The 14,759-nt window shown below is 45.6% G+C and overlaps 1 protein-coding gene across 2 annotated transcripts in view; it reads right to left on the bottom strand.

Annotated features, from left to right (window-relative positions):
* TSPAN9 (tetraspanin 9) overlaps nucleotides 1-14,552 on the bottom strand; it is a 378,125-nt gene extending 363,573 nt beyond the window's left edge. For both annotated transcript variants that reach the window (XM_083181644.1, XM_083181645.1), the window contains exon 1: nucleotides 14,254-14,552. The gene's annotated coding sequence lies outside the window, so the exon portion shown is untranslated. The remainder of the gene's footprint in view (nucleotides 1-14,253) is intronic.
* Between the last annotated feature and the right edge of the window lie 207 nt (nucleotides 14,553-14,759).

Raw genomic sequence — 14,759 nt, 5'->3', positions numbered from 1 at the left:
CATATGTCCCCAGTAGTGCCAGTTAAAATATCACGTCCCCAGTAGTGCCAGTTACCATATCACATCCCCAGTAGTGCCAGTTACATATCACGTCCCCAGTAGTGCCAGTTACATATTGTGTCCCCCAGTAGTGGCAGTTACAGATGTAGCGCCTTTCTGCAATGCAGGGGCTGACTGTGGATTTGCCATGCGCCAGCCCTTGCCAGACTTCGGAAGGGGACGCCACCCCACCACTTCGCCGCCGGTCCCCGCCACGTTCCCCCACCTCTGCACTCCCCCTACTAACCCTGCCCATCTCCCTGAAGCGGAGACGGGCAGGGTTCCCATCCCCTGTTGATGGGAGACTGTACACGCGTGCGTGTGGGATGCTCGCGCATCCCAGTTAGATGTAGCGTCTGCTCGCCAAGCGGGGGAGGTCTGGCGAGTCTCAGCGCTGGATGAGCGGTGCTACATCTGTACGTATCATGTCCCCAGTAGTGCCCGTTACATATCATATCCCCAGTAGTGCCAGTTACATATCGTGTCCCCCAGTAGTGGCAGTTACATATCCTGTCCCCAGTAGTGCCAGTTACATATCATGTCCCCCAGTAGTGCCAGTTACATATCATGTTCCCAGTAGTGCCAGTTACATATCATATCCCCAGTAGTGCCAGTTACATATCGTGTCCCCCAGTAGTGCCAGTTACATATCAGCTCCCCAGTAGTGTTAGTTACATATCATGTCCTCAGTAGTGCCAGTTACATATCATGTCCTCAGTAGTGCCAGTCACATAAACATGTCCCCAGTAATGCCAGTTACATATCATGTCCCCAGTAGTGCCAGTTACATAACATGTCCCCCAGTAGTGCCAGTTACATATCATGTCCCCAGTGGTGCCAGTTACATATCACGTCCCCAGTGGTGCCAGTTACATATCACGTCCCCAGTAGTGCCAGTTACATATCACGTCCCCAGTAGTGCCAGTTACATATCACGTCCCCAGTAGTGCCAGTTACATATCACGTCCCCAGTAGTGCCAGTTACATATTCACGTCCCCACTAGTGCCAGTTACATATCATGTTCCCCAGTACTGCCAGTTACATATCATGTTCCCAGTAGTGCCAGTTACATATCATATCCCCAGTAGTGCCAGTTACATATCCCTGTCCCCCAGTAGTGGCAGTTACATATCCTGTCCCCAGTAGTGCCAGCTACATAACATGTCCCCCAGTAGTGCCAGTTACATATCATGTCCCCCAGTAGTGCCAGCTACATAACATGTCCCCCAGTAGTGCCAGTTACATATCATGTCCCCAGTAGTGCCAGCTACATAACATGTCCCCCAGTAGTGGCAGTTACATATCCTGTCCCCAGTAGTGCCAGCTACATAACATGTCCCCCAGTAGTGCCAGTTTCATATCATGTCCCCAGTAGTGCCAGCTACATAACATGTCCCCCAGTAGTGCCAGTTACATATCATGTCCCCAGTAGTGCCAGTTACATATCGTGTCCCCCAGTAGTGCCAGTTACATATCAGCTCCCCAGTAGTGCCAGTTACATATCATGTCCTCAGTAGTGCCAGTTACATAACATGTCCCCCAGTAGTGCCAATTACATAACATGTCCCCCAGTAGTGCCAGTTACATATCATGTCCCCAGTGGTGCCAGTTACATATCACGTCCCAGTAGTGCCAGTTACATATCATGTCCCCAGTAGTGCCAGTTACATATCACCTCCCCAGTAGTGCCAGTTACATATCATGTCCCCAGTAGTGCTAGTTACATATCACCTCCCCAGTAGTGCTAGTTAAAAAGTACATTATGTTAAATATAGATGAATTGTGGCGAGGATAGGGTTAAGTCAAGCGAATAGTTATTACAGTGTTACTGCACATTGTCTACAGAGAGAGTTTTTCACCATTTTATTTCAAAGCGGCCCAATGGATATTTAGGGAAGTTTCTGGCTGTTTTATGGACAGCTGTAGGATCTAGAAAAACAAATCACCCACATCGGGACGTAAGCAAATGTGCGGAGAGCTACGTGTGGGGTCTGTAGGTAAAATACTTCACAGAACCTGTGTACACAAAATCAGGGCACGGGGCTCTATATCGGGGAATGATGACAGACTGTCATTAACTCAGAGATAAAAGTGCCAACATTATTTGTAGTTCTACATTTTTAAATGGAGAAGCCAGATAGGTCATTAAAGTTGTATGCAATCCATGTCCTGTATCCTTTGTATCTTGTACAGGTATCCCACAGCAGTAGCTTACAAATAAGAAAAAAGTAATCACAGCAGTGGGGTTTCACCTTCTGCCACAGCCGATGTACACAAGAACAGTGGACCCTCCTGGCCCTGTCACCTGACACTAAACATACTCCCAGGCTATTGCATGGCTGACTTGTTCTGCATTAGGAGTCCTGGACTTTGTTCCCAAGGAATCTTTAAGCCAAGCTCTCAGGTGCTGACTGATGCCTGGGGGCTGCTGCTCTCAGCCAGCTACAACCATGGACCAAACCTGCTAAACACATTACACCCAGGTTGTCAGACAGTGAGTGTGTCCCAACTTACTCTGCACCTGAAAATCATTCTGGGCCAACCTACTCAGCTGTGGTCCCCATGGACCTCTCACTTTTACACCAAAACTGCTGGATCATACTCGAGTTTTGGACCAGGATGCGACCCGGCGGTTGTTCCCTTTTACACCGATGTCCCCCAGCATTATGCCGGGTAGGGGGATGCCGGTGAATTCGGGCCCTGAACTGGCGCTTGGAGATGACATTATCTCCAAGCGCCCAGGAAACCTGACGACCGTCACCCCCGCAACGCCGCTTGACACTTCCGCAATGCTGACCGACATGCTGGGGGCAAGCTCAGCACCCGGTGTGCTGCTGGGCTGCCCCCAGCCTCCATCCATGAGGTGAATGGATGCCGCACACAGGCATCCATTCACCTCTGCTGCTGTCTGCATAGTACCACAGACAGCAGTACGCAGCCCTTGCCCAACCTCCGGACTGACCGGAGGTTGGGGCTCCGTGATTGGAGGAAATGGGTCGGATGACCTGGGTTACCCATTTACACGGCCCCTGACTCCGGGGAACCCCCGTGTCCGAACCTGAACATTTGCCGGGTCGGACACTGGGTAACAGGACCCGGGTTATTTTTTTTTCCCCCCTTTTACACCAATCCCTGGCCCGGCCCGGATCGGAAATAATCCGGGTCACGGCTCTGGTGTAAAAGGGTCTGATTCTGATTGAGATGCCCCCCTGCGCATTAGTACAGGGAAGCAATGTTTAATGAATGCGCATTCGTGGGAATGCGTTCCCATGAAAATGCTGGGCGTGCCCACGGAAATGCACCCGTCAAGGGTGCCGGGGGTGAGCAGCTGATGTCAGCTGCCCGCTCGCTTCACGTACAGGGAAGCCGTATATCTAAGACACCAGAGAGGTGTCGTTGATCTGTGAGCGCTGTAGAAGTTCTGAAATGTTGATAATGTACCTGGGGTCAATTTTGAATATGTGACCCCCAACGGCTATATATCTGGTCTCACTCGCTGGAAGTCATCTGACGCATTTGCTGCAGTGCAAGCATCAACCTGCTGAATTATATCTCTGCACATATACATATACAGGTTGAGTATCCCGTATCCAAAATGCTCGGGACCAGGAGAATTTTGGATAACGGATTATTCCGTATTTTGGAATATTTTAATATTTCAATGATGTATTTTAAAGTATCTTGCATTTATGCTGTATAAACACATAATATTCACACAAATATATTTTATTACCACATAAAATACACACAAACATATTTTAATTGTTCAAAAAACAAGGTTTCAAAACGTGAAACAAAATGTGTGTACTATCTCAGCACTGAATTTGAATGCCAAGCAATCATTTTCTTGTACATATATAGTGGCAGTTACATATCATGTCCCCAGTGATGCTGTTACATATGTCCCCAGTGAGTTTTTAGCAAAAAAAAAAAATTTTTTCACTTTCTGGAATGTCCGTATTTCGGAATAATTCGGATAACGGATATTCGGATACGGGATACTCGACCTGTATATGATTATGAGCATGTGCTTGAAAATCTTTTCAATTATAAAAAGTTAAATAAACTGATCCAATTAGACAAATCAGCTGGTGTAAGTTTATGTCATTTCGGAATGGAATATAATGGAGTATAATGTACTTAGCAGAGCCGGATCATCCATTTGGCTACAGCAGGGGGGTGCAGATTGGTGCAACGTATTTTATTTGACGTAGTGAAACAGGAGACCCAAATAGATATGCTGGCTAAAGTCCCATATGGACTTAATTGGGCTCTGGTTTCGTGACTAAACCTGCAAGGTTGTTCTGGGTAAAAGAGGCAGTACTGAATTACAGCCAAAGCTGTCGCCTGGGATCCCCCACACATGGAGGGGTCCCCCATACACAGCTATATCAGCATCATAAAGCACACTGTGGCATATGTGTACTGGGGGTTATGTGTGGAATATTGTAAACTGGGGGCACTAACAGAGGCAGGACTCTGGCAATGGAGTCATCTGCCGCTGGGCTCCTGCTCCCAAGGGGGCACCTCTCCTACCCTGTGAGTTTGAATCAGTTAATTGAAAGCCGTTGATATTGCTTCTGTGGCTGACTCCTCCTCCTAGCAGGACCATACATGTCTCACTCTCTATGCATACATATATTTACATAAGATGGTGTGTGTGCGTGTTGGAGGGGCACCAATATTTATCTTGCAACTAGGACGAACTTACGCCACTGGGCACTACAGTGTGTTTAACGCATCCGTGGTGCTGGAAATATTTACACATTATAGGCTACTTATTAATAATAACGCCAACATATGATAATCAAAATGTTATTGTTCGTGTCACTGTAAAAATTAATCCAGCCTTGAAAAGTGGTGCAGTTTGTTAAAGGGGTGGAGCTTAAGGCTTGAATGGTTGTGTAAATGAATTCCTTCTGAATAATACCGCCAGCTATATTTATGTCATCATTTCTGCATCAATAATCCTGAACATCTGTAGATAATGATGAACAATGACAGCTAATGTACGAGACGGGTGCGTCTGTGATTGTGCGTTACTTTGCACGCTTATGACTTATGATATTACGCATTGCGCCTCAGTTCATAAAGAATTGTAAAGCAAACGGCTTCCCCGATCACGATACACCTCTAGGATATACGGCCTGTGAACGCTAGCAACATACAATATGTACAGCCTGGAGAGTTAATAAAAAAAATAACAAATATATGAAAAATGTTGTTGACATGACCTGTAAACTACTGGAGCCAGCTGCAATCTGTTCATTTCCTTGGCTGGGACTTCAACAACTTCGAAAAAAGTTTTAATAAACTATGTAGATAAGTCAAGATTTGCCCGGGGAAGGGGGAGTTGGAAGGTTAACAATCTGTACTCATAACTGTTAGTTCATTGACTCTTAAGGGTCTTAATTAGTTGTAAAAACAGGAAACAGGACCATCATTATTAATGTTTCTGGTGGTTTTTTTTTTTTTTTTGCTACTAATAAATAATAAGATTTCCACATCTGTTTAAAGTGGAAATTGGTACTGTTGCATTTTCCATTGCTGGATAGATGAATATATACTTACCCACTGCTCTCATTTTCCAATAACAGACCTAATTTGGAGTGGAGGCTCCTACTTTATAATAGGAGGGGGGCTGCCATTGGCCACAATGTTGGCAACCTCCCTGCCACCGCATCTCCCGGGCAGTATCCGCCGCCGCTGCGGTCCCCTCGGTACTGGTTCTATTGGCTGAAGCCCATAGAAGCCGAAGAGGCAGCCTGAAGGGTGAGAACACCTCCCATTGGAACTGCCTTGGGTGACTGGCAGGTCAGACTGCCAATAGGAAGTCACTAGCAGTCACAGTGAAGCCAGTGCAGTTTCACAGACGGCATCTGGCTTCACTTGGGCTGAGCACAATGGTGGATTTTACCTGGGGGGGGGGGGGGGGGCTGCTGTCCTGCAGCCCATAGATACCTTATACATTCTGTAAGGAAGCTGTATCAGCTTTGGTCATTCATCTGGCACAGTCTATGACATGAGATCTGCCCCATGGCGTGAATGATGCCAGTCGTATTTTTTTGTTACTAACATTCTGCCGTCTCTGAAAACAACTGCCCTCTCCACACCGGATGATGTGCCAGACAGTGGGCCGCTCCACCACTAGCACTGAGAACATGTGTAATGCTTACTCCGTATCTGCAGGGCCAACTTAACAGTATTGCAGGCTATGGGAAAAGCAATGTACTGAAGCCCCTAACCACCCATTTGCAGAAACCAATTTAAAAATTACCAATAAACATGCCCAATAAATTACTGCCAGCACACTGATTGGTGGATAGCTGGAGCCATTGACCAATCAGCATGCTGATAGTCATTCATTCTGGTTGTGATATTGTGTGACCCCACGGGCCCCTGCTTAAATTGTGTGGCTCTAGGCAACTGCCCAGCGTGCTTTAATGTTAAGATGGTCCTGTGGCTGTCTCATTTCAGTTTTGTCCCATTCTAGCATACAATATACAGAATAAGGCCAGCTACAAATACCTGAAAATGACTGCATCTACTATACAGCATGTAATGTGCTCTAGAACAGTATTTAAAAAACCTGGAACCTGATAGGAGCAACAATGTTAAACTATTGTATCCCCATTAATCATGCATAGCCGGCAAATCTGCAGTCACTATTAGATCACTGGTACATGTTTCATTTGACAGGTTAATATGTACAATATATGGTATTACAACAACACCTTGATTACTGTATATATATATATATATATATATATATATATATATATATATATGTATTAGAAGGCTATGTCCTTGCAGTCTCTTAAAAGATTTAAAAGACTTAGCAGATACATCACAAGTCTGGTTGATTATGATTGGAAGTATAAGCAGAAATGAAATGTGGGTATGTATTGTTAAAAGCCTGTCAAAATGACGGCCTCTGAAATGTACTTTCAGTTTGAGCTGTGACCGATTTACTTTCACTTTCAGCTGTGACAGTATTTAGCACAAACTCTCCACCCCACCCCCAATCTCTATCTGCTTGTACCTCCAATCACTGTCTTCGTAACTACCTCTCTCCCTATCCAGCAAGTTTGAAACAGATCAGTGTCCCTTCAAAAATCGCTTTCACTTTCTGACTTTAGCACACAAAGGAGTCATTTGGTCCATCCAGTAGCCTCTAGTGGTCACTTGTGTTACTTCACCTCATAGAGGTGAGGAGTAGTTAGTCTTTTATATATAGATTTATTTATTTATTAACAGTTTCTTATATAGCGCAGCGTATTGCTTTACAATTGGAGACGGTGATACAACAAACTGGGTATTTACAGACAGTCAAAAAGGCAGGAGGGCCATGCTCGCAAGCTTACAATCTATTGATGAATAATAACACCTGGGGCAATGACAGGTACCTAGGGCAATGACAGGCACCTGGGGCAATGACAGGCACCTGGGGCAATGACAGGCACCTGGGGCAATGACAGGAACCTGGGGCAATGACAGGCACCTGGGGCAATGACAGGCACCTGGGGCAATGACAGGCACCTAGGGCAATGACAGGCACCTGGGGCAATGACAGACACCTGGGGCAATGACAGGCACCTGGGGCAATGACAGGCACCTGGGGCAAGGACAGGCACCTGGGGCAATGACAGGCACCTGGGGCAATGACAGGCACCTGGGGCAATGACAGGCACCTGGGGCAAGGACAGGCACCTGGGGCAATGACAGGCACCTGGGGCAATGACAGGCACCTGGGGCAATGACAGGCACCTGGGGCAATGACAGGCACCTGGGGCAAGGACAGGCACCTGGGGCAATGACAGGCACCTGGGGCAATGACAGGCACTCTGATACACTTTGTGGGTTGAGTTAGACACCTTCTATCCTTCCATACAGCTGCACGATCATCATAATCTCACATATAGATTCTATGAATACGTTTGATCACCGAAAGAGACACCGATCGTTTAATAATTAAAACAAGTTTTACAAGCAATAAGAAAGGGGTATGGGTCGACCAATATTCGACCACATGGCTTAGCTCAACACATGAAATAGGTGAACAATCGACGGTCGACCGGTTTAAAAGGTTGACACAAGCGTTTGGTCGACAGTCAAAAGGTCGACATTAATATATAACAGTTTTGTCCCGAATGTTGACACAGTCAACATGGACACCATCATAGTGTACCGCGTGCGTTGCCATGCTTCTGGCACAGTGTTGTCTTAGGCCGACACATGTAACAGGTCAACATTGTTGGAAGGTCAACATAAGCATTAGGTCGACAATAAAAAAAAGTGAAAAATCAATGTTGACCTTTTGACTGTCGACCTAGCCATTGCCGGAGTAATGCTTGTGTCGACCTTCCAACCATGTCGACCTATTTCATGTGTCCACCTAAGCCATGTCAATCTTCAGTGGTCGACCGAATGCATGTCGACCTTATATGTGTCGACCTAACGACTGTATACCGGGCCACCTGCCACCTACAGTATCACGTACCTAAGGATATTCAGTATTAATTAGAACTTTGAAAAAGGAAAAAAATGGAAACATTGTCCATAGCAATAGGAACGATCTGATTGGCTGCTGTGTCCACCTCCACTTTCTTCATTTTAGCAATGTTAGAAATCTCAGTTGCGAGGAAATGAATAGCCGGCTTAGAAAGAGAATTTGAAATGACTGAAGAACTTACTTGATTACAATAAAACATTTGGCAAATGGGTCTGGTCCATGATGTCTGTGCCAGCGTATGGTCTCAGGAGCTGGGGGGGGTTTGTAAATCCAAGGCAATCTAAAGATACTTAGGTTTCAGAACTGCTGACCTGTCAACTGTGGAATCGAATCGAGTCTATAATAATAGTACAAAAATCTAAAGGGCTTTAAATCAGTCATCAAATCAAGTAAACGCTAAACATAAGGATTAGGCCTATACATGGTTGTACATCATGCAAGTAGTCAAATATGAAGGAGTGTGCTGTCCAGAGACGCACATACAAGGCCCTAATTAAGTGAGAAGGTATTTAAGGCCTCTATCTGCCTAAAATACATTACACGTACGCAAGGGAAATCCGGAGCCTGAGAAGACATTGGAACAATTACTTGGTAAGAACTGATTGATAGAATTTGATGTTCTTGCACCAACTGAACACTTTCCCAATCCAGACTATGATACACAATAATTGAGCTATTGTTTAAAATCTTACAATGAATTTATTGCTATGAATTGCTTATTGTTTTATGAGATTTCTTACAGAGATGTCACAGAAATAAATATGACATGTGCCATCACAGCTATGTTGTCATATGTGGAAAGAGGACTGTTCGGAAACAAAAAAGCTTTTAGGTTTCCAGAGGTTGAGAAGGACAGTGAACACCTCTAAAAATAATATAAATATATATATATATATATATATATATATATATATATATTATTTAAATGCACAATTGTAAAGTAATTAAGTGGAGAGTGATAAACAACCAGCCCCTAACTGTCATTTTTTCTAACCCAGTCTGTAACATGGCAGTCAAAAAGCTGATTGGCTGGTTGTTAATCTCTTTCCACTTTATCACTTTTTGAAGCTTGATACATCTGGCCCTAACTAAATAAATATATAGAATCTGAGTGATTTGTGTTATTAAATAAACACAGTAAACAAAATATTTCCTGTTAAAGCTTCACAGGAACAATCACCAATAGCCTGGTATAAATGAACCTTTCAGGTGAGCCTCTGACTATTGGGAGATTACAAGTCATTTACAGGATCCTTCATTTATAAACGCTAAGTTCCCCCAACAGACCCTAAGACGAAACATGCTTATTCAACCCCCAAAGCACAGTCATTTAAAGGCAAACATGTTTAGATACTCAGGGGGTGAGTTACATGCTTGCTTGTGGCTGTCATATGGGGGGGTGGGGGTGGCGCATACCATTTCCATTGTTGTCCCCCCCCCCCCCTTCCCTAGGGCCTGACTTAGTTCAGCTAGCCATACACTTATAAGATTTGGGTCCCTTTTTACCTGATTTGGGAACATATATATCCGACACGGGAGATGAAGCCTCTTTAGGGATGACGCAAGTTACAGTAGGTGTGCTTCAAGCCTCAATCATGTCACTATTGATTTGATCAACAAGATGCCATGATCAACTATGTTACCAGATTTCCATTAAAACATGAAGTAATTAGGCAAATTAAGAGCATTCCTTTGTAAGTACAGCATGGGTGAATACAGTATTGCTGAATAGAGCAAATGTCATTTTGCAGCATTTGTGTAATAACCCAAAGTTCAAAACACTTCCAATTGCATTTTAACCATACGGAAAAAAAATGTTCTAGATCGGTAAAGAGGTGGTTCTAGGTTCTTACATGGTTGGAGGATGGACTAATAAACAAACATGAGTATGCCTTTTAAGACTGTTCGGTACTTGTTTCCTAGCACGGCCACAATCGTGTGGATCGTGTACCTTTAAGTTAAGGTACACGATCCACACGATGGACCCGATTTCCTTTGAAATCAGGTCCATTTTGCCGGCAAAGGTACAAAATCGGGGGCATCGCGTCGGTCGGGACCATTAACATTGGTCCCGACGCGACCGACGCGATGCCCCCGATTTTGCCATAGGCTTCAATGTTAAAATATTTTTTAACATTGAAATCGTGAGGATCGCGTCGGTCTTGTGCCATTATAATGGCACAAGATGAGATGGACTTGATTAAGTCCATCTCACCTTTAAAAAAATGTGAAAAATGTGAAATGGGCCAATATGACCCATTTCACATTATAGATGTCCCCGTCGTCACCCCACGATAGACGCCAACCCGAAGCGTGGGAGCGCAGCGAGCCCGCGAGGGGCGGCGGTGTGCGTCCTCCGACCTTTTCATTCCCCTACTATCCACGTCGGCGTGGAGTTGAGAATAGAATAGTGTGGCGAGCGCATCGAGCCACCGAGCCCGAAGCGTGGCGAGCGCAGCGAGCCCCGCGAGGGGACGCGTATAACTTCACAGGTATACGCGTCCCCTCGCCACGCTTCGGGCTCGGTGGCTCGCTGCGCTCACCACACTATTCTATTCTCAACTCCACGCCGACGTGGATAGTAGGGGAATGAAAAGGTCGGAGGACGCGCACCGCCGCCCCTCGCGGGCTCGCTGCGCTCGCCACGCTTCGGGTTGGCGTCTATCGTGGGGTGGGGTTTACGTCGTAAAATTTGGGGGTCTAGGGAATATTTCACATTGAATCCAATGTAAAATCGGGTCCAAGGGACCCGATTTACATTTCATTCAATCAAAAAATCGGGTCGGTCGCGTCGATCGCATCGCATGCGACCAAATCGCATGCGATGCGATCAACGCGATTTTTCCGACACGACCACCCCGATGTAAATCGGTGTGGCCGTGCTAGGAAACAAGTACTGACTGTTCTACCTTACTGCACAGCTACTGTAGGGGAAACTCTAGTACATCATTTAACTTGGTGGGTAAATATTTACTACAAACTTCAATGGAGGTACCTAAAACTCCTTAGGTGGTTTATCAGCTGCATCATTTACATCATTTCTCCACTCGTGTACTGACAGAGCAGGTAACCTCCAAAAGCCCATTGTAAGATTTCCACAATATGTTCTGTGCCCCACAACACACACATATTACATACAATGATTAGCCTTCACTTCAAATTATGATAGATCGACCGATAAAGGTGCAGCATAAGAACCAATTGTGGTCTATACAGTAAGCCAGACATGGCCCTCCAGCTGGTGTGAAACTACACATCCCAGCATGCCTTGCCATAGTTTTAGCACTCCCTAATAGAAAAACTGTGGCAAGGCAAGATGGGACTTGTAGTTTCACTACAGCTGGAGGGCCATATCTTAATTAAAACATTCATGTCAATTTTAAACAATGGACACCCTTTGTATATTGTTTATACAGTGCTTGTATGGTTTCATCCTTTCTACAGTATGTCCTGAGTTAAAGTATGCAAGGGTACTTGTGAGTTATCCGGGCGTCCGATTTTGGATCCGATATCGTATGCGATATCGTATGCGATATCGCATGCAAATCGCATGCAAATCGTAAATACAAAATCGGGAGCCTCACAAGTACCGATTTGCTATTCATTTCATTACCCCACTATCCCCAAAGTGTGTCTATCAACGTGAACCCGAAGCGTGGCGAGCGCAGCGAGCCCGCGAGGGGCGGCGGTACGCGTCCTCCGACCTTTTCATGCCCTACTATCCACTAGGGCGTGGAGTGAGAATAGAATAGTGTGGCGAGCGCAGCGAGCCACCGAGCCCGAAGCGTGGCGAGCGCAGCGAGCCCCGCGAGGGGACGCGGACACCTTCACAGGTATCCGCGTGCCCTTGCGGGCTTCACAGGTGTCCGCGTCCCCTCGCGGGGCTCGCTGCGCTCGCCACGCTTCGGGCTCGGTGGCTCGCTGCGCTCGCCACACTATTCTATTCTCACTCCACGCCCTAGTGGATAGTAGGGCATGAAAAGGTCGGAGGACGCGTACCGCCGCCCCTCGCGGGCTCGCTGCGCTCGCCACGCTTCGGGTTCACGTTGATAGACACACTTTGGGGATAGTGGGGTAATGAAATGAATAGCAAATCTGATGCAAATCGCATGCTAAATCGCATGTAAATCGCATGTAAATCGCAAATCGGATCCGATATCGTATGCGATATCGTATGCGATATCGCATGCAAATCGCATGCAAATCGTAAGTACAAAATCGGACGCCCGGATAACTCACAAGTACCTATGCAAGAGATCAAAGCACGGAGGGTGTATCAGAAGCAGTGAGTGAGAAACTTGTATTCGCCCACATAAACAATCTGTACATACATGCTGCTCTCAGTCAATCTACGGAACACATGAAACAGGCCAGAGGAGGAAGAAGAATGTCCCCCATCATAACGAGATGCATAATGCAGGTCATTAACTCTACAGCTGTTGTTGAACAACATATCCCAGCATGCTCATGAAAGCCACAGTCTACCTCTTACCTAAACTCAGAAGCTACAAATATTTCTTATACAGAAAATATCTCCTTGTGTTTATAAATAGATGAACTTTATATGTATATTGATGACAACTATCCTATGAAATGGGTCATAGGGTCGACTGCATTAGGTAGACCACTGAAGGTTGGCAAGGCTTAGGTCGACACCTGGAAGAGGTCGACAGTCAAAAGATCGACACAAGTTTTTCAAGTTTCTTTTGTCCCGAATGTCGACTTAGTCGAAATGGACACCCGCTAAGTGTAGCACTTCACCCTGCATGGCACACGGGTACAATTTTATTCTGTAGTGAACGGTAGGACATGAAATACCGCCTGACGGCACATGTCGGCTGAAAAAAACCCTGTGAAAATATAATGTCGACGTTTTGACTGTCGACCTTCCCATTGTCGACCTAATGCTTGTGTCGATCTTCCGACGCTGTCGACCTCTGCCATTTCGACCTATTCCAGGTGTCGACCTTTACTGGTTGAACTAACGCATAGCCACCTTAATAGGGTGGATCTAATGATCATGTCCCATATACTATACAATACTGAAAACAGCATATGCCCCGAACCCTACAAACATAATGGAAGTCTACATATTACTGCCAATACAACCTCTACAGCAAACCTAAATGACCCGTCGTCCTCCGGCTGTTGTGGAACTAAAAGTCCCAGCAGTGCTGCAACTTTTTGAGCCACAGTTTACATTACAGAACAGGTAACACAACCATTAATCTACATTTGTATCTAATAAGACCATAAAGTAGATAACAATAATACTGACACCAACAAGCGATGTAGGTTCCTGAGCACATTGCATTTGTCAATATACATGTTTAATATGTGCCCATACATATAGGCATTACATGCTAAAAGTAAATGAAAGCAATCTCTGACCCCAAAGAGTGTATAAACTCCTTGTAATTCAGTCCCAGAGTACAATGATGTGTCACTAGTATGACAATAACAGACTTTTGTAAGAGGGGGACATTGAGACCGCATTCCTGACGGTGCAGGGTCTCATCTGGGTTACAAACACCTTTGTGACCTGAATGGGCTCTGACCAGCAGAGAACCAGGCTACATGCATAACATAAAACCAAAAAGAAGCTTCTTATTCTAGCAGAGAGGAGCTGGTTCCCCAGCCTGGGTCAGATCTGACCGATCTACAAAGGCTATTTACTTACAACAAATATCTCTATACTCACCAGAGTGCAGAATGCTTATCCCAGGGCGCAGACTTGGGGAGGGGACAGGATCCCAGAGAGGAAATGCAGTGACTTTAGCAGAGGGGGGTGAGAGAAGCAGTTTTTATATGTGAAAAGCAAACGAGAATAAGATGAATTTGTGTTAGCAGACCTCTAAATGAAACACTCATTTGTTGCAGTGAGTCACTGGCTTGCTACAGAGAGGAAATGGTTGAGGGGGGAGAGATGGAGCAACAGGCTGGAGCTTTGGCACTGAAAGAAAAAAAGTGCAGCCACATTGGGATTCAGTTACAGTGTAGCAGCAGCAGCAGCAGCAGGATCAGTAAGAAAGAGCTCCTCCCCTTCTTGTGACTGAACACCTATGTGTGCTCCTTCCTCCTCCATACACACCAAGTCCTGCCTTCCTCCCCATGCAAGCCCTCCTATCCTGGCTTGCAACTGGAGCCCTTGTAATGACAAGGCCAGCAGTCCCTCTCACAGCACTAGCACACATTCCCCAAAGATTA

The sequence above is a fragment of the Crinia signifera genome, chromosome 4 (assembly GCF_055691185.1).
Source record: "Crinia signifera chromosome 4, ASM5569118v1, whole genome shotgun sequence".
NCBI lineage: Eukaryota > Metazoa > Chordata > Amphibia > Anura > Myobatrachidae > Crinia > Crinia signifera.
Note: the sequence above shows the minus strand (reverse complement) of the source record. Positions and strands in the feature narration are given on the sequence as shown.